The sequence below is a fragment of the Schistocerca cancellata genome, chromosome 3 (assembly GCF_023864275.1).
Source record: "Schistocerca cancellata isolate TAMUIC-IGC-003103 chromosome 3, iqSchCanc2.1, whole genome shotgun sequence".
Lineage (NCBI taxonomy): Eukaryota > Metazoa > Arthropoda > Insecta > Orthoptera > Acrididae > Schistocerca > Schistocerca cancellata.
In genome coordinates, this window is record NC_064628.1 from 844839233 (window position 1) to 844861841 (window position 22609).

General features: G+C 42.7%; 1 long non-coding RNA gene across 1 annotated transcript in view; it reads right to left on the reverse strand.

Annotated features, from left to right (window-relative positions):
- The window catches only part of LOC126177121 (uncharacterized), a 256692-nt gene that overhangs the window by 132577 nt on the left and 101506 nt on the right, over positions 1–22609 (reverse strand). The window contains exon 2 of the long non-coding RNA XR_007535751.1: positions 7869–8015. This is a non-coding gene — a long non-coding RNA (uncharacterized LOC126177121). The remainder of the gene's footprint in view (positions 1–7868; positions 8016–22609) is intronic.

Here is a 22609-nt window from a genome sequence, read left to right on the forward strand (position 1 = left end):
TAGTAAACGAGTTTTACAGACCACACGTGAATACTGGTCACGTGTGTAAGACTCATGTCAGACGGCACTAACACAGGACACCGAGCGCATACAGTCCCAGAATACAGTAGATAACAGCTGATGTCGTATTTCTCGACTTCCGACAGGCGTTCAATGCAGTTCCGCACTGCCGCCTAATGCACAAAATACGAAATTACGGAATAGCATACCGTCTGTATGACTGGATTAAAAAGTTTCTAGCAAACAGAACACAGCCTGTCAATCTCAACGCAGAGAAGTCTTCAGACGTGAAAGGAACGTCGGGCGTACCCAAGAGAGTGTTACAGAATTGCTTTCCATAATATATTTGGTGTCGTCCCAAGAACGAGGTCCAAAGGCGAGGTTAATATTTTGCGGCGGAACTACAAGTAAGCACAGTCGCTGCCGGACGCAGGGACGTGTGAGAGACGACTGGCGTAGACACGTTCTCCAGAGTTTCCATACGACACCGCTGGAGCGGGCTTGCTTACGGCAGAGTGCCGCTCGGCCCACGCTGCCATCAGCGCCGGAGACCACAGCATGGTCTTCTCTGCAGCCAGCAGTATGAGAGTTGTATTACACAGATCATGGAGCAAAGTTTACAGGCAATTCTACTTTGACAGTAACAAGTATACAGCGCGTTAACTGTAAGTTGGCACATATTTATATAAATGATGGAGCCAGCAATCAGTCGTCCTTCTGTGCTGGTTTTATTTGGCAAATCCAGATTTCGGCTAGTGCCTAGCATTTATCAATGCACTAGGCACTAGCAGAAATCTGGATTTGCCAAATAAAACCAGCGAAAAAGGACGACTGATTGCTGAGCACTATCATTTATAAATAAGATCACATTCGTTGACTGCACCCACGTTCGTAATGGGAGGTAACCTGATGTTAATTTGCATATTTCAGAGGGGGAGTCCGCAGCTCGTGGTCGTGCGGTAGCGTTCTCGCTTCCCACGCCCGGGTTCCCAGGTTCGATTCCCGGCGGGGTCAGGGATTTTCTCTGCCTCGTGATGACTGGGTGTTGTGTGCCGTCCTTAGGGTAGTTAGGTTTCAGTAGTTCTAAGTTCTAGGGGACTGATGACCATAGATGTTAAGTGCCATAGCGCTCAGAGCCATTTTTTCAGAGGGGGAGAAGCAGGGAGCGGAGGAAGCAATCCTGTCCCCCACATACACTGCTCAGCCAAAAGATCATGACCACCTAACTAAAAGCCGGTATGTCCACTTTTGGGAATGACAACAGTGGCGACGCGTCGTGATATGGAAGAAATGAGGTCTTGGTAGGTCGCTAGAGGGTGTTTTCTCCACAACTGCACACATAAAAGTCACCTAATTCTTGCAATTTTTTTTCTTTTTTCTTTTCTTTTTTTTTTTTTTTTTTTTAGTAAGTTCTTATGGGACCAAACTGCTGAGGCCATCGGTCCCTACGCTTACACACTAGTTAATCTAACTTAAACTAACTTACGCTAAGGACAACACACACACACACACACACACACACACACACACACACACACACACATGCCCAAGGGAGGAGTCGAACCTCCGACGGGGGCAGCCGCGCGAACCTTGGCAAGGAGCCTAAGACCGCGCGGCTACATCGCTCGGCTTCTCGTAAATTACGGGGAGGGGGTAAATGAGTCCTGACACCGCGTTCAATTACATCTCAGATTTGTTCTATCGGGTTCAGATCTGGCGAGTCGGGGAGCCAGCGCATCAATTGGAAATAACCACTGTGCTCCTTGAAGCACTCCATCACACCACTGGCCTTGTCAAATGGCGCATTATCTTGTTGAAAAATGTTACTACTGTCAGGATACACGATCGTCGTGAAGGGGTGTACGTGGTCTGAAACCAGCGTACGATACTCCTTGATAGTAATGGTGCCTTGTACGAATGTTCAAATGTGTGTGAAATCTTATGGGACTTAACTGCTACGGTCATCAGTCTGTAAGCTTACACACTACTTAACCTAAATTATCGTAAGGACAAACACACACACCCATGCCCGAGGGAGGAATCGAGCCTCCGCCGGGAGCAGCCGCACAGTCTGTGACTGCAGCGCCCTAGACCGTTCGGCTAATCCCGCGCGGCGGTGCCTTGTACGATCTCCACTGGACTCATAAATGACCACGTGGAGGTTGCCCATAACGTAATGGAGCCGCCAACGGCTTGTCTCCGTATCGGAGTACAGGTGTCAAGGATCTGTTTCCCTGGTAGACGACGGATTCGCCCCCTCCCATCGGTATGATGAAGGAGGTGTCGAGATTCATCAGACTACGCAACGCTCTGCCATTGCGCCAACGTCCAGTGCGAATGGTCCCATACGCATTTCTGTCATAGCTGCCGACGTCTTGGTGTTAACATTGGCACATGCACGGATTGTCGGCTGTGGAGGCCCAACGTTACTAGTGTTTGGGGCAGTGTGTGTTCGGGTACACTTGTACTCTGACCAGCATTAAAGTCTGATATTAGTTCAGCCACAGTGTGGCGCCTGTCCTGTTTTACCAGTCTGCCAGCGGTACGAAGTCTGATGCCTGTAATGACGGGTGTTCGCCTAGCCCCACGACGTCTGGACGTGGTTTCACCTTGGTTTCCCCCTATGTTGAAGACACCACAGCACTACGTGAATACCCAAGTCGTGCAGTTTCTGAAATTTTCGTGCTGAGCCACCGGGCCATCACACTGTGCCCTCGGGCAAACTGAGATAACGAGCGCCTTCCCCAATGTACACACGAACAGCACGCTCCCTGGTACTAGATGCACCGTGCGTGGGTGTGACTAGCAGTCATTCCTCGCCAGGCGTCGCTGCTGTCGCCTGGACGGGTTAATATCGATGGTAAGGCAGTGGTCAGAATGTTCTGGACGATCAGTGTGTTCAGCCACGGGTGAGGAGCTGTGCGGGGAGGGAGTGGGGGGGGGGGGGGGGGACGCGTGGTCCCTGCGGTGCTGGGACCATAACTGCGCGTCATACTTCCCGCGAAAGCAGAAGTCATTCACGAAAGCAAAAAGGAAAAAAAATACCTCTCAAGGAAAGAAACAGTACTAAATGTTCAACAAAGCACGCAGCGCACGAAAATGGTACCTCACACAGTACTGTGAGCTATCTAATGTTGGCCACAGCCAAAACGAATCATTAGCGGCCGGACCCGTCAGATTTCTACCTAGTCAGAACTGGGAAGTGGTCTACCAACTAAAAGTTAAGACACTGTGCATGACATTCCTGTGGCAAAGGGTTATTTCAGAGTGAACTATTTCCTCTTGTTCAGGTAATAATAAAACGATTTAATACTTTGTGTGTGTTATAGTACGAACTTGCCCTTTTCCAGAAGAAAATCTAAGAATCCACCACTGTGCCGCCGGTTATTATTTCGTCCACTACAAGAATATACGTAAACGACCTGGCGGATAAGGTTGAAAGCTGTATGAGGCTTTTCGCGGATGACGCTCTTGTATACAGAGAAGTATGACGCTGTTGTGTACGGAGAAGTCGGAACGCCAGAAAATTGTAGCGAAGACCTGCACAGGATCGGCGTTTGATGCAGAAATTAGCAGCTCAACGCCTCCTAAATAAAAGAAATGTGACACATTGCAGAAATTATTGTATGATTACACGACTGCAGAAGAATCTCTGGAAGCAGTAACCTCAATAAAATATCTAGGAGTATGCGCCCGTAGTGATTTAATGTGGAAAGTCCACACAAAACTAATCGCAGGTAAGGCAGGTGTCAGAGTGAGATTCATTGAAAGAACCCTGAGGATGTGTAGTGCACCCACAAAAGCAGCTTACGGAACCCTCGTTCGAGCAATACTGGAACATTTGTCGTTCGTAATCTGGGATCGCTACTATACAGCATTGATACAAGAAATAGAGAAGATCAAAAGAAGAGCAGCGCATTTCATTACAGTTTCATTTGGTAAGCACGAAAGCCTCAAAGAGCTCAGCAAACATCAGTGGCAGACGGTATAAGAGGGTGGGGTTCTGCATCACGAGGTGGTTCACTGTTGAAGATCCGAAAGCGCAGAGTCCATGAATAATCTAGCGTTATACTGATTCCTCCTACGCATATCTCGCTAGTAAACCATGAAGGTAAAATCAGAGAGACGCGAGTTCACACAGAGGCTTACCAGCAACCATTCTTTCCGCGAACCAGGTGACAGTAGTGCACGACGTACCCACCGCAACACGCTGTAAGGTGGCTTTCCGAGTACAGGCGTAAATGTAGGAGGACACTGTGAAGAGTCACAGGCTTATCTGACTGGATACAGAGCGTAACAGATACGTTCAAGAAGCCCTAACTGGCAACCAGTCGAAGAAAGACGCTGTACGTCTAGCGAGAATACATTTAGAGAAGTTCAAGTGTCGTATTTCAGGGAAGAAACTAAGAATATTCTTTAGCCGCCTATACATCTATCACATTTATCAGACACAAGGGTATCGTCAGGAGTGGCCACGGGCTCGACGAAATTGGCGACACAACCCCTTGAGCCTCTCATTTGTTGAGATAGAAACTGAGATAGGACGGCTATTATTTTCTATATACATAAATGATCGGGCAGTCAGGATGGGCAACAGTCTGCGATTTTTTGCTGATGAAGTTGTGTAGGGCAAGGTGTCGACGTGGACTGTAAGGGCATACAAGACGACAGGCTAAATTTCTAGTAGGTGTGATGAATGGCAGCAAGCTCTATATGTAGAAACCTGCAAGAAAATGCAACCAAGTCCGTAACGCTCGAACACAGTATTAGTATCGTGCTGCCTGACGGAGTCATATCGATTAAATATCTAGGCGTAACATTGAAAGCGATATGAAATGTGAAAGAACACACAAACATTATAGTAGGAAAAAGCGGGTGGTCAGCTTCGGTTTATTGGGAGAACTTTACGATAGTTTGGTTCATCTGTAAAGAAGACCGGGTACAGTACTCTAGCGGGACCCATTCTTGAGTACTGCTCAAGTATTTGGGATCCCCAGCAGGTCAGACTGAAGGAAGACATCGAAGCGATTCAGAGGTGGGCTGCTAGAATCAATCAACATGTAAGTATTACAGAGGTGATTCGGGAACTCAAACGGGAATCTGTGAAGGCAGAGCGACTTCCTTTCTGAGGAACAGTATTTAGAAGAGTTAGAAACGACATTTGAGGCTGATCGCGGAACAATTCTACTGCCACCTCGACACACACACAAAGATAAGGAAAGAGAAATCAGGGCTCGTACGGAAGCGCAAGTCCTTTCCCGTAGGTCTGTTAGCGAGTGGAGCAGCAAAGGAAATGACTCATAGTGATACAAGGTACCCTCCCCCATGCGCCGTACTGTAGTTTGCGGTATACGTATGTTGATCTAGATGTGCAGATCACGCAGATAAAATTAGGCAAGTAACAGCTTGCATGGAGGCGTGTAAGTAGTCATCCCTCCCATATTCAATCTATGGGATGGTAAGAAACCTGTAATGAATTGTGCAATAAAATATTCCTTATATATCTCGAGTTGCACAATTGGCCTCCAAGGTCGCCTGATCTCAAGGTATGTCGCATTTGAATAAAGTGCGACGTCACACAGCAACGACAGTGAATGCAGTTACTGCAGACATACCCCAGAAAGTGTGGACGAGTTTGACAGTCACATGGATGCCACGTTGAAGACTTGTGAAAGGTAAATGAAAACTTTGATCTAAACGTAATTGTAGGTGTATGCATGTGTAAGAGACACTCTTGTAACGTCGGGAATGCAGTTACTGCAGACATACCCCAGAAAGTGTGGACGAGTTTGACAGTCACATGGATGCCACGTTGAAGACTTGTGAAAGGTAAATGAAAACTTTGATCTAAACGTAATTGTAGGTGTATGCATGTGTGAGAGACACTCTTGTAACGTCGGGTGGTAATTTCAAAATACAAGCTTCATAACGCTTTGCGCAAGATGCACCCCAAAGTTTCTATATTCACTCATGAAGAAGATACAGTTTTATGAAATCGTATGAACCTTTTTGAAACTCCCCATATTTCTGATTTGCTTTAACATTTATTTGTGGTCATACTGTACAGTGTGGCTGTGTTACATGGACAACTTCAATATGATTGAAAACGAAAGAAGATCTCTCATTTCCTGGATTTCACTACATTAGCCTGCCGATATTCTGCTAAACACCTTCAGCTGTCTACGGAAATACGTTGCCGACAGAGCAAGGCAAGAAGAACAATTAGTGAAATGCATTTATTTTACAGATAATTAGTTCCATAAAATCTGTCAGTATCACACAGAAAATTTGCTGTAGTCGAAGGACCAAAACAACATAATTAATAGCCTTCACAACTGTGTTACCCTGGATAACAGAGCTTTACATCGATTTCAAAACCATCTTCAGTTTGTTTCCTCTTGCCGTTGCTCTAGAGCCGTGGACTGTTTGAATGAATTGCACAGTCGTGTTTCCATCTTAAGAATTCACGTAAATGGTGAAACTTGGGAAGTATACTTGCCAAATTAGATTTCAGTTACAGCATGCGAGAAACATAGTTTTTTATGTCATACCCTTTCTTTTCGAACATATAATTACGAGGTGCAAATGTGAGTACGGTCTGAAACGTAGGAATAGAAGAGTTTCGACGATGAATACTAAATCCGAAACATGTGGATATGCTTCTCGCTCATAGGGGTACTTCAGATAGTTAGTTAGTTACACATTCCACAGATTATTTCGCACGATAGATGGTAATGATGTGGATGAAGTGAAGCGAATCATTTAAAATTCATATCGCAAATCAATTTGTACATATGGTTAAGTATTCCGAACATCCAGACTCGAAATCGGAGGAGAAATCAGTTCTTGTGATATTGAGCAATAGGAATTCTTACCTGGCCAAGTTATTTTGTAATTTATATCAGCATTTTCCAGTATGTGGTTATTGCAATGAAAGTGCGGGCGTTTTAATATGTTGTATGCAATAATTTCACAATCTTATGACAATTTTCGAAATTTTAAAACGTTTCCACATTAAAAAAAGTATCCTCTAATCAAATATCAGCAGATTATGTGCGTCGATAGTAATAAAATTCACTAAATTCCCCTTACTTATTCTTATTGTTTTTCGGATATTTATCATTATTATTATTATTACTATTATTATTGTCATTATTAGTCTCAGTCACACAATACAGCTTGCCTTGTGTATTGTTTCGGCGCTTGTGAAGGAGGTTTTATTGCCAGTTTCATCGAAATAAAATAACAACGATAAAAATAATCGTAATGAATCTTTAATGAGAGGTCTTTTTCTCCTTTGCTGGTTGATTAATTGCGGAAGTAATTATCTGATATACCGAGCGGGGTGGCGCAGTGGTTAGACACTGGACTCGCATTCGGGAGGACGACGGTTCAATCCCGCGTCCGGCCTTCCTGATTTAGGTTTTCCGTGATTTCCCTAAATCACTCCAGGCAAATGCCGGGATGGTTCCTCTGAAAGGGCACGGCCGAGTTCCTTCCCAATCCTTCCCTAATCCGATGAGACCGATGACCACGCTGTCTGGTCTCCTTCCCCAAACCAACCAACCAACCAATTATCTGATGTATTTTCTAGTGTAGGGGAAATCGGATCACTTGTTCATTCCATGAAATTTGTTGCAAAGGTCCACTATTTTTCCCCTGAATGCCTTATGAAATATGAGCAGTTCCACTACACTGTTTAGTTGGATGTCAAGGCTGCCGTTAATTTTGCTTCTTCACACTAGCTATATAAGCGCCCTGATTGTATAGAACATCATTCACCAGCTAGACGAGCGAGGTATTTCGGCACTTGGCGACAAGTGACGACACGTCATGTTAAGTTGGATTAACAAGCCGCTGTGACTCACCTGGTGTCGGCGCTGTTGTCGGTGTCCATGTCAGTGTGATGAGGGTCCGGTGAGAGTCCAGGAGCCACTGCGGCCGCCAGCGCCGCTCCACAGGTGCGCGCAGCTCGCCCCTGTCACGCCGACGTCACCTGCGTGACGTCACTACACCTGCGAACCCAGGTAGCGCCGCTCAGCAGCTGGAGGGGACAAAGGCTCTGAGCGCGGCCAGCTTTATAAGCTAAAGGCACCACCGCAGTCTAACAAATGCGGGCACGACGCTGTCTGCTGCGAAACTTGCCGTCTGACTGTTGGGGCGACACTAGCGCCCCAAGCGGCAAGAAACGCGTTAACGTCATAAGTGCTCTAAGAACAATGTTTGTAATTTTCTGTATAGTTAGTACATTAATATTAAGAGGCATGAGCGATTATGAAATAAATGTAAGTAGAGACTACTCATCAATAAAATGACATTTTGCAATGTATTCGAAGAGAAATATTTTCTGTATGTTTAAATGACCGTCTTCCGGAGTAGCTGTTATACACTAATTGTTATTTGTTTCTGCGTACTTCAGCGTCAGTAGGTTTTATACCAAGCGCGTTTCACTTACGTTTACAAAGCATCGTCAGTGATCGTTAGTCAACTAATGTGTACATGACGCTGCTGCAATTTGCTGTTTATAAATTAAAAATAGTTTTTCTTTTGGAATTTGGTGTACAATTTACTTACGGTGTTGATTGTCATTTTTTTAAACATGTCCTGTAACTGAGAGGTTTTTCCATTGTTGTTAGTATATGCGATTTTTCAACTTTTAGAAAACCCGCCTTTTCTTTTCCTGCATTTGTGAGCTTCGCACTTCACTTTCGTAATACTCCTCGAAAGTTAGTTTCATAGATATTTCACTGTGGGTTTATCTGTTCTAGATGAAATCGCAGCAAAATTTCTATAGAGGCGCTAGCCTTCATAGGGCTATTAAGCGTTCATCATTCTTACAGGCTGTGAAGAACAAGGCATAAAATTTTTAGAAATTATCTTAAAAATACAATAATTTTTACGGTCCCGTACCTCAGTCAGTTAAAACGGGACCCTTACAGGTTCGGTTTGTTCCGGCTGTCTGTCTGACAGCTAAAAACTCCTTTTTTTTCAGGAAAGGGTACACGTATCAAGTTGCACCTCATGTTACTGGCTAAGAACTACGGTCCCCTGGCAATGCAAAAAACTGAAGTTTGTAAGTCAATGCAATAAAAATATACTGCCATTTATATCACCTATTTTGGTATTCGCAGACTCGCTCATCATATCCTGATGATTTAGAATCATCAAATTTGCCAAGAAGCAAGTTTTCACAGTACCGACTACAGCAAAAAAAAAAAGAAAAAAAAATTATAGAATTGTTATAGCACAAGGAAAAAAAATTCTTCGGCTATTATTCGACTGTGTGTCTGTCCGATCATCTCTTATGACCACTTTCTCTCAAGCTAAAATTTACGTCACGTACTAAGATTTGTGGTACCTTGGGGGTGTAAGAAATTGAATCTTCTAAGTCAATGCAGTGAAAAGTTATGGCCATTCATGTAACATATTTTGATACTCGCAGACTCACAGAGTATCTCCTGTAGACCCAGAATCATACAGTTTGGCAAGGAGCAAGGTTCTACGGTACAACAAAATGAAAAAGATCCTGAAAACCGTTTCTTTTGCTATTTGTTATCCGACTTCAAACTTAACATTAAAACGTTGTCGAAAGTCTTGGAGTTCACGGGACCGATATCTCGCCTTTATCAATGTCGATAAGAGGCAACAATCATCGACATTCTCGATTCCACTGGTGAATGGACTGTCTGTATACATAATTAGGTTACTTTAAGGATGCGAGTCCATCTTGTACCCGGCCAATTTCTCTTTTTCTTTGTACTGTCCTTTGGTTAATAGTTAGCATTATTTTACAAAAATGGTTCAAATGGCTCTGAGCACTATGGGACTTAACATCTATGATCATCAGTCCCCTAGAACTTAGAACTACTTAAACCTAACTAACCTAAGGACATCACACAACACCCAGCCATCACGAGGCAGAGAAAATCCCTGACCCCGCCGGGAATCGAACCCGGGAACCCGGGCGCGGGAAGCGAGAACGCTACCGCACGACCACGAGCTGCGGGTGTTATTTTACAAGAAAGAAATAAAAAACAAAAGCGCTGTTTCGACCGTTTTTAGCACAGGTCCTCTTCGGATTTAAACTGACACAAGTATTCGAAGCCTACGCACTGCAGATGTACTTTGCACCCGTCCCCTTCACATCTAAACTGACACAGGATGTGGAGGCCCAGTCACTCTCCGCGTACTTCACTGTGAATCACAGAACGCGTGCATTAGCTCAGCGGATGCTGGCCCCATGAGTAAGGAAGCTCATTCTGGTTTGCGCATAACAGCTGTGTTTAACGCCACAATCCTCGCACCAGATCCACAACTGACCTAGCAATGACCTAAAAAATACCGTTTCAAATCTGCGTGCACGAGCTTAGCAGGCACTTTCTGCCATACAAGGCCAAATATGTGAATATACATCCTTGCGAGGGAAAAATTATGGCCCGCAAGTGCAGCCTGTTATCCGTCGAATTAGCATGTTCCAGCCGTTTTCTGTGCATTCTGAGCCAAGGTCGACGGGTGCACAGAAAGATTAACCTGTCCCGCCGCTTTCGCCGCCGCTTGCAGAACCAAGGGCATTGACACCGCGATGAATCACAGTGGAGCCGTGACAGGCTCGTGCAAATGTAATCTGCACATTACTGATCAGCCAAAACATTACGACCACCTACTTAATAGCCAGTATGTCCACCTTCGGCTCGGATGACAGCGGCCACGCGTAGTGGCATGGAAGCAATGAGGCCTTGGCAGGTCGCTAGAGGGAGTTGCCTCCGCATCTGCTCACACAAGTCACGTAATTCCCGTAAATTCCGGGGAGGGGGAGATGAGCTCTGATGCCGCATTCACTCACATCTCAGATGTGTTCGATCGGTTTCGGATCTGGCGAAGTGGGGGACCATCACATCAGACCATCAACTGGAATTCGACACAGTGTACGATTCTCCTTGGCCTCACACGCTCCGCTAGACCCATGGACGCCCACCTGAATGTTCCACAGAACATAATGGAGCCGCTGCCAGCTTGTCTCCGACCGCGGTATAGGTGTCAAGGAGGATTTCCCTAGAAGACGACGGATTCGCGCCTTCCCATCGGCATGGTGAATAAGGTGTCGAGAATCATACATCGCTCTGCCACCGCGCCAACGTCCGGTGTCGATGGTCAGGTACCAATTTCAGTCGTAGTTGAATATGTCGTGGTGTTAACATTGTCACACGCATGAGTCTCGCTGCGGAGGCTCGTCGTTAGAAATGTTCCGTGCATTGTGTGTTCGGACACACTTGTTCCCTGTCACGCATTAAAATCTGATGTTGGTTCCGCAATAGCTCGCCGCCAGTCCTTTTCTACCGGTCTGCCCAGCGTACGACTTCCGATATCTGTAATGAATGGCTCTGAGTACTATGGGACTTTTTTTTCTGAGGTCATCAGTCCCCTAGAACTTAGAACTACTTAAACCTAACTAACCTAAGGACATCACGAACATCCATGCCCGAGGCAGGACTCGAACCTGCGACCGTAACGGTCGCGCGGTTGCAGACTGTAGCGCCTAGAACCGCTCGACCACTCCGGAGGGCCGGATATCTGTAATGACCTCCGGACATGATTTCACCTTGCTTTCGCCACGTGTTGAAGGCACTCATCACAGCACTCCTCGACCATCCGACACGTCATACAGTTTCCGGCCATCACAATCGGCCCTCGTTCAAACTCAGATGAATCAGTTTCCTTTACTTCACGTCTATAGTGACAAATCTTTATGCCATCAGACTAGCGGTTCGGTCTATAATGACCATCTTCAGAACTATTTTATAAAAACATTTCCTAAAATACTGGAGCCATAGTGGCATCGTCAAAAGTTAAACACAAAATCACCGCCACGTCAAATATGTGGTTTGATGCACCTCTCCATGCTACTCTATCCTGTGCAAGCTTCTTCATCTCCCAGTACTTACTGCAACCTACATCCTTTTGAATCTGATTAGTGTATTCATCTCTTGGTCTCCCTCTACGATTTTTACTCTCCACGCAGCCCTCCAATACTAAATTGGTGATCCCTTGATGCCTCAGAACACGTTCTACCAACCAGTCCCTTGTTCTATTCAAGTTGTGCCACAAACTTCTCCCCAATTCTATTCAATACCTCGTCATTAGTTATGCGATCTACCCATCTAATCTTCAGCATTCTTCTGTAGCATCACATTTCGAAAGCTTCTATTCGCTTCTTGTCTAAACTATTTATCGTCCACGTTTCACTTCCATACATGGCTACACTCCATACAAATACTTTCAGAAACGACTTCCTCACACTTAAATCTATACTCGATGTTAACAAATTTCTCTTCTTCAGAAACGCTTTCCTTGCCATTGCCAGTCTACATTTTATATCCTCTCTACTTCGACCGTCATCAGTTATTTTGCTCCCCAAATAGCAAAACACATTTACTATTTTAAGCGTCTCATTTCCTAATGTAATTCGCTCAGCATCACCCGATTTAATTCGACTACATTCCATTATCCTCTTTTTGCTTTTGTTGATGTTCATCTTATATCCTCCTTTCAAGACACTGTCCATTCTGTTCAGCTGCTCTTCCAGGTCCTTTGCTGTTCCTGACAGAATTACAATGTCATCGGCGAATCTCAAGATTTTAATACCTACTCCGAATTTTTCTTTTGTTTCTTTTACTGCTTGCTCTATATACAGATTGAATAACATCGGGGATAGGTTACAACCCTATCTCACTCCCTCCCCAACCACTGCTTCCCTTTCATGCCCCTCGACTCTTATAACTGCCATCTGGTTTGTGTACAAACTCTAAACAACCTTTCGCTCCCTGTATTTTACCCCTGCCACCTTCAGAATCTGAAAGAGAGTAGTCCAGTCAACATTCTCAAAAGCTTTTTCTAAGTCTACAAATGCAGGAAACGTAGGTGTGCCTTTCCTTAATCTTTCTTCTAAGATAAGTCGCAGGGTCAGTATTGCCTCACGTGTTTTAACATTTCTACGGAATCCAAACTGATCTTCCCCGAGGTCGGTTTCTACCAGTTTTTCCATTCGTCTGTAAAGAATTCGTGTTAGTATTTTGCAGCCGTGGCTTATTAAACTGATAGTTCGGTAATTTTCACATCTGTCAACACCTGCTTTCATTGGGATTGGAATTATTATATGCTTCTTGAAGTCTGAGAGTATTTCGCCTATCTAATACATCTTGTTCACCAGATGGTAAAGTTTTGTCGGGGCTGGCTCTCCCAAGGCTATCAGTAGTTCTAATGGAATGTTGTCTGCACCCGGGGCCTTGTTTCGACTTAGGTCTTTAAGTGCTCTGTCAAACCCTTTATGCAGTATCGTATCTCCCATTTCATCTTCATCTACATCCTCATCCATTTCCATAATATTGTCCTCAAGAACATCGCCCTTGTATAGACCCTCTATAATAGTGCACTCAAGGGTCGTTTTGTCAGCAGCACTACTGTTCAAAACAGTTGCGTTTCTTTTAACAATAGTGCTGCTGATAAGACGACTCTTTTGTTTATTATTATTTATATATGTTTGACGATGCTGGCGCTGATTTTGTATTTAACATTTGACGATGCCACTATGGCTCCAGTATATCAGGACATGTTTTTATAAAACAGATCTGAAGATGGTCATTATAGACCGAAACCTGTAGTATGACGACATAAAAATTTGTAAGCACACACGTGAAGTGAAGGAAGTGTACTGTCTTTTCGGGTCACTGTTCAATTCGCGACCATATCACAGCTTGTAGAATTCAGATAGATCGCTTGCCTTCGGCATTGTACATCGGACAGCACGCTCGCTGGTACTACGTCCACTGTACGCGTGTGTGACTATCAGTCACTTCTTGCCAGGACAAGTTTATATCGAAAGCAGCTCGGTGGTCATAATGGTCTGGCTGATTAGTGTGTTGTGTACTGAAGTCCCTCGTCGCGTTTCTCTGTATGCATGCGAAGGCCGAGTTTAGGAACTACTGTAGGTATGTTGATCTGGTTTTGACTAATAGATAGACTCACGAAGTAGGTTCATGAATGTAACTTATTACAGATGCGCCAGGCAAGTCGTCCTACTGTATATACTTACTGCTACCCGTGCGAGTATTAATTAGAGTACCATTCAGTATGTTGTAAGTAATTTTAGATGCCTTCCGTTTCTCATTACCACCTGCGATTGTAATGTACTGCAAAGTTTCGGAATATCATTAGCATTACACTGTGTTAAATATAGCAACCTCCCACATGTCTTTTTGAAATGATTTTATTGTACCGTTACTAGTTTCGAGCCTGAGCCATTCGTCAGACGGTGGCGCTGACTTCTTTGCAAGTTTTACATCTGTGTCCGAAAATGTAATAAAGTTTGTGTGATTGCATAGTTTGAATAGGTTGTACATTTGCGTCCTAAAATGTAACAAAGATTTTGTGATTACACAGTTTTACATTTATATATGCTTTATACATTGTAATTACTTAAGGAAGAGCTCTTCTTAAGATATTATCAGATAGATGTTTGATTTTCTTTTACGATCCGTGCTGATCAGTTAACTGAACTAAGTACAAGGGTACATTTGTTTACATCGGCTGCAGATCTGATGTGTCAAAGAAAGTGATATGTGTACAGATATGGCATACTTCTGGAGTTATTGCAAATTCTTCTTCGTAGTACATATAATTTTATACGGTTATACATTTAATTATTTAGGTTTGAAACTTGCTGGTAATGACCAATGAAGAAATTTTTTCTCTGTCACTTACTTGCTATCTTTATCATTTTAAATTATAGATGTTGTACGAAATTTTTGAGGTATATTTGGTTTTTTAATTCTAGCTGATGATTCAGGATGCAGTCAGGTTTACCGTGAATGTGGTTGTATATTTCTAATTCCCCTAATAAATACATCTGCACTCCTTTTCGGTAGAATGTAGCGACTCTAACTTTTCTTCGATGCTTATCTCTATGTTTCTGCGTTGAGCCAAATGAGTATCGAAAGTTGATTTATTTGATTTGTTTTGAAAGTGCTATAAGTTTGGCTAGTGTAAAATTTGGGGCACATGGAAAAATTCAGTTTATAAATTCCAGGTCTGTGGTGTACTTCGTTTTTTAAATTTAAGTTCTGAAAAATTTTGGCTCTCATATTATTACTTGTGAAAAACCAATTTTGATGTTTTTGGTATGGAATAAGTCTGCAATCTGATATGACACTTTACCAGTGGATGGTATACAAACACATTTCACAGTGTTTTATGGAACTACTTCTGTTAAAGCGCTGTTTGATTTGGACTTATAGCTATCTCTGTAACTCTATTTGTTTTTAATTATATTGTAAAATTTAGTAATGGTGTCAGAACTGACCCATTATTTTGCGCTATTAGTTTGATTGTTTTTACTTCTTGTAGTTATCTTCAGTGTCCAAAAACATTTTTTTCCATTCTGTTCAGCATTGCAATATGTCATTTTGTGTTGCTTGGTGTGACATGATGAGGTGTTGACTGTGACATTTGTTGTAGTTGGTTTTATTTTAAATTTATGTTTGCCACTGTATTTAGTAATTCTGAGATCTAAAAAAATTATGCTATTACCAGTTTCATGCTCAACAGAAAATGTTATGTTTTGGTAGAGTTTGTTATGCTGTACTGAAAAGTGTTTAATTTCTTCCATTGTTCCATTAAATAAGATAAGTGTGTCATCAACACAGCGTTTGTAATATATAATTTTTCTCTTCATTGTCATATTGGCAATGAAAAACGTTGTTTCTAAATTATTTATAAGCGTTGGCTAGCAGGCTTGGCAGCTGTCCACTGCAAGACGCTCTTCCTGTTCATAAAATTTGTTATTAAAGCTTAAGTGGTTATGTTGTAGCACTAAGGTTAGAAATTTCCACCAGTTCTTAAATCTCACGTAGACTGATCTTTTTATATTTAATAAGGTTATTTTAATTACTGAGATTGTTTCTTTTACCGGAATATTTGAATACAAGTTAACTATTCGTATGTGAAAGGATGCAAATTTGACTGTGTCTGAAGCTTTCTGTAAGCAATAAACTATTGTTTAGACAAAAACTATCTTCAAATGTAAAAGCATTGGGGAGGATCTCATTAAGTTTTTTATTGATTTTGTGGAAATCAGCCTGGAAACTAGTTATGGTACAATAAAATCATTTCAGTGGAAACTTGTGGCTGGTTGCAGTTTGTCGTGCAGTGTAATATACGGAAATATCTGCGATGTTATTTGATCAAAATGGATAAAATAAAACCATTAGAATGTCTGGTGGGATATTCACTCACACAAAAAGTTGCTACTTTGAACCCTTACAAACACCAAGACGTATCAGATTATATATTTCTCATATCATCATTTGTTAGAAGATTATATAAACCTTTGTAGGAGTATATGTAACGTTGTCTGTACTTTCTAGTCCTTATTCGTCTAATAATAACAGGTGTCAGACCTGTTATTTGTTTTATGTAATAGCCCAAATTAGCACCATCAGATCGGTAATGGACAACAAAATAAATTTGATAATATAAAGAGTGATTGGCTGCTGCAGTTTCTTTCTGAACGATCTTCAGTTTAAAGCAGTGATATGCAACAAGGAAGTTAAATACAAGCTAATACAATTTTCTGAGGGGTATCCACAAAAAGTTTTGATTACGGTTTAGTCTCCGTTCTTAAATATTTAAAAAAAATCTCTATTGTCACTATTTATTTTCTACTATGTTAATACATACATCATCATAAGCCACTAAACATCCAGCTGTTCCTCAGCGGTCATTTTCAGCACACTCTCTAGAGAAATCAAGACCAATCACATCAATCGCTAGATTATACAGAACAAAGTCAGAAGTTTCGCTCTGGCTCCAGTTACCGCTGTTGCCTTTTCCTCACATGCAATAAAACTAACTAGGCCTAAGCAAAAGAACTAAGGTGCAGTGTTCATTATGTTATATATAAAGTAAGTTGGTGCCGTTACAACTAGTGTCTTTTTTGGCTCAAATTTCTTTCTCCTGACGCAAAACGTTCTACTTTGAGTGGTCAGTTAGGCTTCTTTTATTTAGTTTTTATCTTTTGTATTGACAGAAATCACGGACCTGCTTAAGTACCTACTCTTGCTTTGCTGTCTTCTACATTTCCAGTGTTCGCTCGCCATTTCTTCCTAACCTCTTTTTACAAACCTGCTGTACAGTTTAAACAGACTATACAGTTCTGCACCCGACAGACTCAGGATCTGAACCCAGAGAGCCTATGGATTGAAAATACTAATTAATTTCAGATTGAGCACCGCTTATATTTTAGATTTGACACTCGACAGTTCTAACACTTTGTTAGAGAAGTTTTGTGCTTCAGTACATGTTTGGTTCAGACACTTCTTATGTATAATAATTTGGAAGGTTGCTCTAACATATTTAAATAATTCACACCATACCACGACATATGCCTGGGAAACAACTACTATAGGTGTTCCCCATTGTTTCAATAAAAAAAGGTCACTCAGTTTTGTATAGCAGGAGACATCCCAACGCCAACTAATCTACCACAAATGAACAAGGTGAAAGGTTGTAAGCTACTTGATGTACATTGATGAAACGTTTAACTGGAGAAACCATCTAATAATAGCCACATAAACATACTGTTTTAAGAAACGTGTGCAACTATGGTCAGTTAACACGTTCCAAACCACAAATTGGAGCTGAGTACGATCTGTAGGACACGTAACTTGTTCACAAATTAACTGTAAAGAACATCTGCATTAGTGTTTCTTTTAGGGCAGGTATATTTATCTCACGGTTTCTAAAAAACAGGAAGGTAAAACGAATGAGATTTAAAAATTTTCTTGAATGTACATCATTAATTTTCTCTAACCAAATAATCATAAAAACTTATACAAAAAGAAACTTCACCCTGGTACTGATAAGTGTTGAAACAGTGTAGTAGGCAGAATCTTGCTAGGTACCATGCAAGGAATTAGGAAATTATAATCCTGAACTGTGTCACTTTAAGCAGCAGCTCTAGTCATATACTCGTAAACACTGGAAGGAACTGTAGTACGATACAAAAGGAAAGCTGAAAATTTCTCTGCACTCATCATAAAATCTTAGTGCAGACAGGTAAACAGAGTTTCACACTCAACCTGGTAATGGCCTAGAAAGACGTATAACAGAACACTGTAACTTTATTCCCATCCTGTGAGTGTGATGGGTGAGAAAATATTGATCCCCTCCTTGGGTATAAGTCAATGGATCAAGAGACAATATGGTTACCACAGAAGATGTGTATAGTTACTATAAAAATAAAAATTTATTGGGGATATTAACATATCAACAAACTGAGATCTAGATTAATCTTTCTTCATTTAACATCAATGGACAAGAGAATAATTTTACTTTCGTCGGTCGTTATTCAGAAAAGTGTTCAGCAATGCCGTTCAGAAAAATGTAGCTCAACTGCGCCACTGAGGAACGGCGAACAGTACAAAAAGTTGTATGCTTGCGGTCTGTTTGTACCTTTCAAGATGTAGACCAACACGAAGAACGGCAGCAGTTGCATTCATCGGTAACTGTCGGTTACAGCGTATGTGAAAGTGGGGAAGGGTCGAGTGTCCCTAACTGAACTTTGCACAAGTAATGGACTCTGAATGTGACGTTGCTATCGTAAAAAATGTTGTCGATATTTTACAGCAGAATGTAGCAGGAACAGTGAACAAAACGCTCGGAAGATCTAATGTGAGAGAGGCGTGGATTTTCTGGAGGTTTGAAGTCTTTTTCATGGCAGTTAGGACACAGAAGTGAATACCTATGTTTTTAGTTTCTTTCTTTCTTTCTTTAAATAACATCAGTAGAGGCGCTCAAATATGTGCTTGAATATGTCGTAACATTCTGGTCGCTGAACAAAAGGAACTTGTCATTCCCAGAACAGAATGAAAATGTGGGCAGTTGTTTGCTTACTCCATCAACTGTTTACGTAGCTGGTGTCAGCACACGTGCCGCACCACATGGGTAAGTGCTGCGATACTGAGACTAGCTCCGTACTGGCTCTGCTATAAAAGGTCCATATAAAGGGCTCGTGAACTGCGCCATAAAACAGAGGAAGTCGAAAACGTGAATACTAAATTTCTTCTCGCCGCCGAAGTAATATCCTTCCACAGTTATACACATTTCACTACATACAGGCGGTATTTAAAATAGCTGTTAAGATAACACTCTTACTGAGTCGTACCTGTTAAGTAAATAAAACGTTTGACGCTAATCCGTTTAGATTTTTAATAGGTCATGCTTTATTAAAAGAAAAGCAGGCTTCCACCATTCACCTCATTGTACTTTAAGAGTTTCGATGCGGTTCATTATGAAGGATTGATGCTGGCCACAAGGCCCAGTTCTATCCCCAGCATTTGTGCTGAGGCTGGTGAACTACCACTCAATATCAGGCGGCAACTCTTCATGGTGCGGCAAGATCGTTCCTAACCCAATGGCCTGAATACCATACTGTTAGTCACTCAGCCATGGAACAACTTTTTAATAATTATCCTAGAGCAGTATCCTAAGGAGACAACATTATATTGCAGGAGATACAAGAAGCGTTAAAGTAGATGAAGAGTTCAAAAGCACCATGACCCGATAACATTAATACAAAACTCATCAAATGTGGAGAATTAATGTTAGAACTGAGGCTACTGCGTTTGTTAAATGAATGTTGAAACCTGAAGATGATACCTGATTCTTGGAGGGCGGCAGAAGTATTATAACTCGACAAAAAAGGAATAAGAAATACTTGTGGAAGCTACAGAGGAATATGTTGAACACTGGGTATAAATTATATGCACGAACAATTAATAACAGATTGGAAAGAATAGCTGACACCATGTTATTGGATGAACAAAATGGTTTTAGAAATGGACGATCACGCATTGACAGTAATACAATAATGCGGCAGATAATTGTAAAGAGACGAGATAGAAGTTAAGATAGGAGGGATTAGGGCTCGTACAGAGGCATATAGGGAGTCATTTTTCCCTCGTTCTGTTTGGGAGTGGAACAGGGAGAGAAGACGCTAGCTGTGGTATAAGGCACCCTCCGCCATGCACCGTATGGTGGATTGCGGAGTATGTATGTAGATGTAGAATGGGGATTATCATGGCTGCTCCGTCGTTTTCCGTTGCCTCGTCCTCAGCATACGCCCACCAAATGTTACGGCCTACAGTGTACAAGTGTATGGAATTACGAAGGCACTAGGGGCAATGAGTCACAAGAGAGGGAACAATTTTTCTTATCTCCTCCAATACCCTCTGCGCCCTCTAAGCGATTTCACACATATACCCAGCAGAGAAATTGCTTGAGATGATTCATGGCTCCCTGATGAATCTCCATAAGCAGGGAAAGGACGTAGCATTCTGCCAGGTACTAGGACTCGTCTTCACCTTAAGAAGCGAGGAAGCTGACCTTGCAGTCAAGGAAGAGTGTCAGGGACAAACTGCGTAAACACGTACGGTCCCTATATGAGCTGTTTCCTCGCTGTTGAGGCAGAAAGTCACAAACTGTTGGGAGGCAGAGTTGCTGGAAGCGCCACAAAATAAGTTGCGTTGTGTGAAGCTAACAGTGCGGTCGTGGCGACCCTACTTCCGATCACGGGATGAAGTGCCTCTAGACTGTCCTCTGTCCCGCTACGTCTTGGTGCAGCAAGAGGACGCAACAATTTGTATGTTTCTGAATACAGCAGATTTTAACAGACAGAGTTTCGTATTGTGACGAGAGAACAGCAATTAACTGAAATGATGACCTGCTCACTAGTTTAGCACATGATATAACTCGTTATTGACTGGAATAATCTATTTCAAATTCTGAACACATGATATAACTCGTTATTGACTGGAATACTCTCTTTCAAATTCTGAAGGTGGCAGGAGTAAAATACAGGGAGCGAAAGGCTATTTACAATTTGTACAGAAACCAGATGGCAGTTGTAAGAGTCGAGGGACATGAAAGGGAAGCAGTCGTTGGGAGATTCTGTAGACATGTAGGACTACAGGTTAAAAGCTGTGTCTATTTCGTTTTTGTATTGTTGACGGTGTATGCAACTGTGAAAGTTTTAACTCTGAACGCCGTGTTCTTTCAGGAATGACTCCCTTGCAAATTTTGGTCTTCTCGTCATCTGAGAAGCTTCTCAGAATCGGTTACCGTAGTTGGATAGTATGCATAAAGTATTACTCTTCGGTAATCTGTCAACTTTTTCATTGTCTGTGATTCCTGAATGTCCTTTGACCCTGAGAATTTGCACGTACCCTTATATTTTTCCACTCGATGATAGATTAATTCCTGTACGACAGAGAGATAATACCTGGTTTTCTGAAGTTTAGGGCACGAACTATGCTGAGCGGGTCAGTGGAAGAACACGGCACGCTAGAGACAGCTAAGGCATGGCGAGAAGCGCCAACAGGCCATTAGGAATTAGCGGCGGGCGTGTTTGCGCGCCGTGACGCGAGCTGCTCATTTATCACGGCGCGTCCGAGTCTCAGCCAGACATGAGATCGCGCCGGGCGGCAAAACCCCAGACAAGCCATTCCCTTCCCTTCCATTTCCTCTAAATTACTTGTCAGCCACTGCTGCGGGTTTTACATGTGCCGTTACTATGTCTCTTGTCCTCACAATGACAAGAAAGATCAGATACTCTGATAAGCCAAAAGAATATGAGCGTAGCCCACCGCGGCGTTGGATGCCCCCTTGTGGCGTTGCAGGCACGTGACGCGGTAACAAAAGCATGTAAGCAGAGAAGACACAGACGGGGGATCACCCTATCGAAGATATGGGCTGCAAATAGGGAAATCAATTAAGATAAGCGACCTTGACAAAGGTTAGATTATTAGTACGCAGAGCCTGTGAACGAGTATTTCGATAACGGTGAAACTGGTCGAATGTTTATGTGCTACTGTCGTGAGCATCTACGGAAAGAGGTAGAAGAACAGTGTAACTACCACTGGGCGCTAAACGGTTGGACGTCCACGACTCTTCACAGAACGTGGGGCTCGGAGGCACACATTTCATTGTACACTGTTGAACACGGAGCTACGCAGCGGACCACCCGACATTACGTTTGCAGTGGGCACGGGATCATCGGTATTCGACCGTCGATCAATGAAATCGTGTCAGCTCTTGGGGTGAATCACATTTTTGCTACTCTAGGTCGATGGTCGTCACCACAAACGCTGCAGTCGAGCAGAAAGGCGGCTCGAATGGTGCAAAACGCCACGGACTCAGGCTGGTGGGAGCAGGATTATGCTGTGACAAACATTCTACTGCGCCCGCGTGGGACATGCAGTGGTAGTCGAAGACAGGCTGACAGTTGTGAACCACCTGCATCCCTTCATGCTTGATGTTCAAATGGCTCTGAGCACTATGGGACTTAACATCTGAGGTCATCAGTCCCCTAGAACTTAGAACTACTTAAACTTGACTAACCTAAGGAGATCACACACATCCATGCCCGAGGCAGGATTCGAACCTGCGACCGTAGCAGCATCGCGGTTCCGGACTGAAGCGCCTAGAACAGCTCGGTCACAGTGGCCGGCATGCTTGATGCCTTCCCCTTTGGCGATGTCATCTTTGAGCAATATAATTG